At 51.9% G+C, this 8017-nt stretch overlaps 1 protein-coding gene across 4 annotated transcripts in view; it reads left to right on the forward strand.

Annotated features, from left to right (window-relative positions):
* The window catches only part of CUEDC1 (CUE domain containing 1), an 83240-nt gene that overhangs the window by 11424 nt on the left and 63799 nt on the right, over positions 1–8017 (forward strand). For 3 of the 4 annotated variants that reach the window (XM_042966533.1, XM_042966530.1, XM_042966532.1), the window contains exon 2: positions 6850–6965. The gene's annotated coding sequence lies outside the window, so the exon portion shown is untranslated. Of the gene's footprint in view, positions 1–6617; positions 6966–8017 lie in introns of those variants that run through there. The other variant, XM_042966531.1, reaches the window with a different exon arrangement.

Raw genomic sequence — 8017 nt, forward strand, 5'->3', positions numbered from 1 at the left:
ACAGGCCTTAAGGGGAAATGAATAGGGGGTGCAAGGGTCATTTTTAAATGACAAACCACTGGTGAAATTCACACACAGCAGTGATAATTTTGAAGACATTAACATACAAATTCATTACATAAAACTAGACAATTCAAAAACAGCTTTTGACCTTCAGGGATGTGAATGGCTACTTCTGACCCCGTCCTGTGAAGGTGGCAGGGGCCCTCCCTGTGCTGATGCCTGATGCCTTGGACCGTCTTTGGGGATCTCTCGGTCTCTTCCGGGACTCCAGACAGGAGGCATCCAGGTGTGAGCACATCCTGCCTGCCCAGCCCCACCGGCAAGTCGCCCTGTTCTCTGAGTTTGCCAAGAGGCTGGGGAACACATCCTTTTCTGAGCCACTCTTTGTGACCCTTTTGTGGACCTTAATTTGGATTCTGAGCTGAGGCTGGGGTCGCCAGGGGAATGTGAAGTCTGCCCGGGAGAGACGGTGGGGAGGGTTGCAAGGAAGCTCCTCACACCAGCCCTTGGAATGTTAAAAGGGTGGTCGCGTTTTCAGACTCTCTCTGGCTTCGTGGCACACATTTTCCAGAGTGTTGGCTTTTCTCAACAATGTCTCTCTGTCCCCATTTTGCCTCGTTTTCCTTCCTGCCCCAGCCATCAGCAGCCGCCACTGTTAACAGCTCCCATTCATAAGAGGACTTATTCTGTGTCAAGCATTTCACTTAAGTAATTCAATTTAGTCCTGTATCAGCCCTGTGAGCCTGGGACTGTTGTCTGTTTAGAAGTAGGAGCTGTGACTAAGGACTAAAGTGTGAAGTAACTTGTCCAAATAATGCAGCCATTTACTAGGTAGGACGGTTTTTGGTTTTAAACTTGTATTGCGAAATTTTTCTTTTCTTTTTTTTTTTTTTTTAATGTTTCTTTATTTTGAGAGAGGGGCAGGGGAGGGGCAGAGAGAGAGAGAGAGACAATCCCAAGCAGGCTCAGCTCTGTCAGTGTAGACCCCAAATCGGGGCTCGATCTCATGAACTGTGAGATCATGACCTGAACTGAAATCAAAAGTTGGACGCTCAACCCACTGAGCCACCCAGGCGCCCCTTATTGTGAAAATTTTCAAATATACACAGAAGTAGAGAGACCAGTATAGTACATTCGCATATCCTCATCATCAGACTTCTCCAAGCTTTATTTATGGAGAAGCACTGTCTCCGTGCTTCTGTGGGTTCAGCATACAGCAGATACCGTCGTGTGAATTAGAAGACAGGACCCTTTCTCGGGGGACCGAGCTTGGTAAGCAGAGCATAGGCTAGATTCCAGCCCCATTTGCCCCCTTGGATGGGCACCTTGTGAAGTGAACAGCTCACACAACTGTATATGGCAACCCTACGAGCTAACTTCTCATCTAACTTCTGGCATAAAGGAAGGGGACAATAGCGAGATACCAGTTCTGGACAATGATGATTTCTCTGGTTGGTCCTCAACTATGTGGGGTCAGGAGAGAAAAGCGTAGTTGTTGGAGACTTTGGGGGCTAAGATAAATGAAGTGGGGGGCGGTGATTCCCAGAGGAGATCCTTCTGCTGTAGAGGAGGGTGCGGGCAGAGGAGTTGTGTCTTCCGTTGCTCGTGCTTTCTACCAGCCACCTGCTCTCTTGGTGACTCCTCCCTGATGCCTTCTCTCTTATGTTCTGTGCCCAGGGCAGGGGAAGCACTTGTGTGTGGCCATGAGGCCGGTGGGAGGGGAGCTGGGAGGGAGCAGGGTGTGAAAACCTGCTGTGAACTCACTCTTGGCTGCCACCGTCCTGGAGTTGCTGGGACCAGCTGCCTTTCCCTCCTGGCAGCTTACCTTTTCTCAGAGCTCAGTGTAGCCAGGCGCTGGCTGGGGGGGGGGGGGGGGGGGGGGGGTTGGGGGGGTGAGGGGGGAGCTGCTTTCACACCTGTGGAACTGTTCTTTTTTAAAAAAGCCCCAGAGTGGGCATGTGGGTCACCAGATGAGGAGCTTCTTGAGGGAGGGACTGGGTCTTTTTTTTTTTTTTTTTTTTTTTTTTTTTTTGGTGCAGTGCTTTTGGCTCTCCCCATTACAGCATTTGGCACTGGTGCTCTAAAAATATTTGTTAAGCAAATGAATGTTAAAACAAACAAATGTAGCATCCTGCAGACCAGGCAAATGTGCTGAAGGGCACAACAGGTCGAATAACTTGTGAACTTCAGTCAGGAGAGGCTAGACCTGTGCTGTAGTAATAATCAAACCCTAACGTGCCAGGGGCTTGACACAATCTGGGTTTCATTTGTGCTCATGGAGAGTCTGATGCCGTTCAGCAGTCCTCCCCTATCCACACCGTCTGAAATCTGGGACCTTTAAAGTTATCACAGGAGGGGCGCCTGGGTGGCGCAGTCGGTTAAGCGTCCGACTTCAGCCAGGTCATGATCTCGCGGTCCGTGAGTTCGAGCCCCGCGTCAGGCTCTGGGCTGATGGCTCGGAGCCTGGAGCCTGTTTCCGATTCTGTGTCTCCCTCTCTCTCTGCCCCTCCCCCGTTCATGCTCTGTCTCGCTCTGTCCCAAAAATAAATAAAAAACGTTGAAAAAAAAAATTAAAAAAAAAAAAGTTATCACAGGAGTGGAAGAGAGATGGAGACAGCCCCTGGCTTCTAGCCGCCTTGCAAGGAACAGACACCCCTACTTCCATTCACATTTCATTGGCGGGAGCTAGTCCCATGGATTCAACCTAACCGCTAGCGAGGCTGGGAAACACAGCAGGGCAAAGGGCTGTCTTCCCAGTTTAGAGGCGAGGATTTTGTATTTCTTGCCGGTGGCTTTAGTCCATTGGAGTGCCCCCGGCCTAATCACTTATCCTCAGTTATCCGAGTTTTGTTTTGTTTTTTACCTGCCACTTCCTTTAATCCTTTAAGGGGAGGAGGCACGAGATGGCACTGAAGGAGAGTCACACAGCACCGACTATAACCTCTCCTTTACTACACGTTGGTCATGTGACTTCCATTGAGTCACTTCACCTCTGTGAGCCTCTTTCGTCATTTATAAAAGGAGGATAATAGCGCAGCCCATCTCTTAGTTCAGACTCTACTGACAGCCAGTAACAGAAACCTAGCTTGAGCTATTCGAAACCACAGGGGAATGGAAGATGGGAGGGCAGGGACTACGGCTGGCCTCCCAAGTACCTACAAATGCAGGACGCCACTGCTTCCGTGTGTGTGTGCCAGAGGTCACGGGCCCTCAGCTTCCAACTAGACCGGTTCTGGTTCCAGTAATCATCAGGCTGAATAGCAGCTCAGAACCTTGATTCCAATTCCTGGTGAAAGAAGCTGGTTGGCCCATTCGTGTCAGCTGTCTCCTGTTGGTCTCATCAGCTGGAGCCAGGAGGCCATGGACTGTATAGTACCACCAAGGCCTGGGGGGTGACCCTGTGAAGGGGGGTAGAGACGGTCCTCAGAAAGGGGCCTGTGCTTAGCTGGTTCAAGGACTGGCGAGTTGGTTGGGTAATATCTGGAGTGCTGCGTTAACGTGAGCTGGCCTGTTGGTGTGTGATTTCTCATTAGGAATCTCGGAGATTGCACTGCCCCGAAGGGGGATGGGAGAGGTTGTAATCTTGTGAGGGAGGGGCCTACTTTGAAACAGAAACAAAAGATAAAACTCTCCTAGAGGCAGAGGAGCTGTGTGTGGGAAGGTCACGAGCCTGGACCCTGGATGGGAGGGAATGGACAGAACTGGCTTGGGGCATTGCCCAGGGTCAAGCTAGGTTCACAGGCCATTAGACCCTAACATGGTGAAACAGAGAGTACCTTGACTGTGCTCTCACCTGCCTAAATATGGATGCTTCTGTAGCTGAAACTGTGATGTGGAAAGGAACTGAGCCCAGGTTATGGCACTTCGTTCCTTGTCTGGCACTGTCCCAGCTGGCTGTGTGACTGTGAACGAGTCACTTCACCTCTCTGGGCTGAGTTCTCTGAAGATCCTGAAGTGCAGTATATGCGTGTGTCTGTGCAAGGTGGGGTTAAGGCCTGGAGTCTGGAATTAAGACAGCTGGGGCCGAGTCCTTATTCTCACTCTGCTAAGCTGTATGAGCTGGGGAAATGTCTTTACCTCCTTGAGTCTGGGTTTCCTCACTTGTGAAATGATGATATTTGAGGTACCTTCCTCATATGGTTATGGTGGGGATTATATGAAATGAGTGCCCCATAAAATATCAGCTAATACTATGAACAGAAGCCAAAGCTGGCCACTTGCAGGGACCTGTGACCTGGTAATTCTGTGCCCGCAGACCCTCTGCGTTGGAATGAGCATGAGGGCTGTATAGGGGTGTGGCGGGCCGGATGCAGCCAGAAGTCCTGAGAGGCTAGGGGGCTGGAGGGAGCTTGGGGAGACTGCTGACAGAGGCAGGTCTAGCAGGCTGACGCTCAGGTCCTTGTATTCATTCGGTTCTGCCAGCACTGCCAGGTGCCAGGTGAAGCTTACAGCCCCTGGAGTGCCTGCCTGCCCACCATTCTTCCCACGCCCCATCTGCTTCCAGCAATTTGTTGAATTCGGGGGTTGGGGGGCTCCTTCCTTTCAGCCCTGGGGGGTGGGTGCGCGGAGGTTTGGGAGGCTCTGGGTGCAAAAGGGGGCTCAGGGTTGGGATTAAAGTGCTTCCCTTAGTGAAACTGCAGACCTCGGAGAGCTGAAAAATAAATGAAGAAACCCTTCTGAGCGCAGAGCAATTTGAGGGCTGAATTATTTAGAGGCTGCTATCCCTCTGGCCGGTCCTGGGGGAAGGGGGGCTAGGGAGGAATGTAGGACCCGCTGGGGCCGAAGGTCCCTGACCCGGCCTGGGCTGCCCCTTTGTCCTGGGGTCAGCGCGGCGGTGGCCTCCCGCAGCCCGGCGACCCCGGCTGGCCTCCCGGGTCCTGCTAGGCTCCGGTGCGAGGCGATAATGAGTTACATAAAGAAGTGACCCCATTAGGGGCCGGCGGGCAGTGTCACCCCCAGCGTGGATGGGTCACCGGCCCCTCCTCCAGGGAGCCACCGAGGGGGGCTGCCGCTGGGCTGCTGGGGGGAAGCCCTAATCCTCTTTTGTTTCGTTCAGGATTATGTTTTGAGCCGAAGACTTGAGGAAAAGCAGCGCCTCCAGCAGCTACGGGGCCCGGAGAGGGTGTCCCGGCGCTGAGGCCTGCTGTGTCCTGCCAGGGGTGGACCGTGGCCATGGCAACTCCTGCCCGGGGCTGCGTAAACATGGGCTTTCAAAGGGGGCCTTGTTCCCTGCGGGAGCCCTTCAGTTCCAGTCCGCTGGGGCTTTTCAGGCCTGGGGAGGAAAGGGAGGGCAGCGGGGAGGGGCGGGCCTGCTGGTGCTGGTGAGGAAGTGTCACTCGCGTCCCCCCCTCTCCCCCGCCCTAGGAATGTTTCCTGGAGGCCCCAGTTTCCAGAGCTCCTGCTTCTGGGGAATGAAAAGAAGCGTAAGCATCAGGAATTCGTTCAGTCTCCAGGCAACAGGGTGTGTGTGTGTGTGTGTGTGTGTGTGTGTGTGTGTGTGTGTGTAATTAAGGGGAGGGAAGGAAGCTTGAAAAAAAAAATCACTCTCCCTCTGGCCACCTCAGAACGGAAGCCCTCAGTCCCCAGACGGATTTCAGCAAGCTAGCCAGGGCCACCGGAAGCAGATCCTTTTGGCAATGAATATCAAATGAGTAATCTCACAGAAAACGTCGAATCATTCATTAAGTGTAATGTAACCTCATGGGCAGTGTGTATGCTTATGTATGAGCCGGTGAATTTTTGTGAGAAGGCTGATCTTTGGAGCTTGAATAGACTCCACTGTCTTTGGGGGAGCCTGGCCCTGGGCTCCCCTCCCATCATTTTGTCTTTAAGGTAACCCTGGTGTAAAAACCGGGAAGGATGCGTGGCTGATCACTAAACAGCCACGTAATTTATAAGGCATCTTCTGTGTGTTGGTTACTGAATGAGTGATGAATGCATTTCCACTAGGGAAGGTGGGGTTGTGACCCAGTCTTTCCCCTTGACGCTGCCCTCCTCTCTGGCCTTGTGTGAAGACGCATCCAGCAGGTGTGGGGAGGAGAGGAGGCAGAACACAGATCTGACTGCTCTCTCAACTGTTAAGGTTGGCCAGCCCTCTGTCTGTGAGTTCTGATGCTACTGGGGCTCCTTGAGGGACGTGTGAGAAAAGACCCTAGCCTTTCAGGCTCAGATTCGGACAGCAGGTTCTGAGCCTGCTTATATTATTTTCAAGTCACTGTCAGTCTGAGGACCACAGGGTCCTGTCTGGTACTGCTACCGACCCCCAGTGTCACACCTTACGTTCTGGTCAAGAGGGGTGGGAATCGGGGCGCACCTGGGAGGCTCAGTGGGTTGAGCGTCTGAATCTTGATTTTTGCCCAGGGCATGAGCGAAAGGTTGGTGGGATCCAGCCCCATGTCCAGTTCTGCCCTGACATTGTGGCGCCTGCTTGGGATTCTCTCTCTCTTTCTCTGTCTCTTTGCCCCTCCCCTTCTCATTCTCTCTCTCTCGCTCTCACAAAATAAATAAATAAACATTAAAAAAAAAGAGGGATGGGAATCCACAAAGTTGAGTGAACATAGGTGGGTGCCCTGGCCACTCAGCCAAGTTTCCTCACACCCAAGGGAGAGCATGAAGGGTTCTCATTCACAGGCTGGACACTGAGAGCAGAAGCAGGTGGCTAGATTCTCATGGACTCTTATGTCTTCTGCCCCCTCCTCCTCTCAAAGCTTGGAAGGGTCTAAATTCTTCTTGTCATTAACTGCTGAATTTGGGGGAGCTGGTGCTATTTGAAGCGACTTCTTCATTTGAAGATGGAGTGGAGGAGGCTCATTAACTTTCCAAACTTTTCTGATTAACACAAAATAGGAGGAACTGCATGGAGCTTTGTGGAGAGAGAGAGAAAAAAGGAAGATATAGTTCATGCTTCTGGAGAGATCCGGTCTAATGGATGAACCAACCAACACATGAAAAGAACATTAAGGGTTTGTAAAGTGACAGACATTCTTGTTTGCTTGTTGAATCTGGGGCCAGAATCAGAATGGTGTGGGATGGGGCCCTGGCGTGGGTGAGTTTTATAAGCTCCCCGGGTGTTCCTCATGTGCCACCAGTGTCCCAGGACACTGTTCACAAATGGGGATGGTTCTGTTTCCCAGAAGACATTGGTTGTGTCTGGAGATATTTTTGGTTGGCATTCCTGGGGTTACTGGCATTTGTGGGTAGAGGCCAGGGATGCCACTACCCATCTTCCAATATACAGAAATATATCTCCTCAAAGAGAATGATCTGGTCCCAAATGTCAAGTTAAGACAATGTTAAGAAACCTTGCTCTTGTGACCGCACCAGACCTTCTGGAGATTTGTGTTGAGCAGAAGTCTGAGAGCAGGAAGGACCAGCGGTCGGGTGGAAAGGAGCCAGGTGGGAGCATCGTGCAGGGAGATAGCACATGGCGGGGTTTGGAGGTAGGAGAATGTGATTTGGTTTTTGCAAAGGGAGAAAGGCTTGTGGTTGCATGAAAGTCATCTGAGACGTAGAAGGAGGTTTTCAGCCATGTGTCCCTTGGAGTTGGGCTTGCATCGGGTCGGAGGGACTTTTGGTTGGGACATCAAGCCCTTCTGACTGTTGGCTGTGTATGTCAGTGACTCTTAGGCCTCTGTCCGCTCTGGGTGAGTGAAGGAGCCCCTGTCAGGTACCGTCCAGTCCCACTCTGGGGCTGGCTTTCCCTGAGCTCATGCATATAGGAAAGCTGCCCGCCATCCCTCTGGCACCAGGAACAGGCAGTGCCCTTTGCCTTAGTTAATGGCTTCGTGCGTGGCCCCTTCTTTCGTGTCCTCCCTGCTTTTTAGGGAAGGTGAGGAGAGGCCCAAGTCTGCTGAGTCCATGCTGTCTGCCCACTTCCTAATGGTCCTGGCTCATGGCAGTTGGTCTGTCATGTTTTTGAATAAACGAATGAATCCTTGAATGAATGGAAGATCGGGGCCTTCCGCAGTGAATTGCCCCTTTTATAAGTACATAGCCCTTCAGTCCTTGTGCCATA

Source organism: Panthera tigris, chromosome E1 (assembly GCF_018350195.1).
Source record: "Panthera tigris isolate Pti1 chromosome E1, P.tigris_Pti1_mat1.1, whole genome shotgun sequence".
NCBI lineage: Eukaryota > Metazoa > Chordata > Mammalia > Carnivora > Felidae > Panthera > Panthera tigris.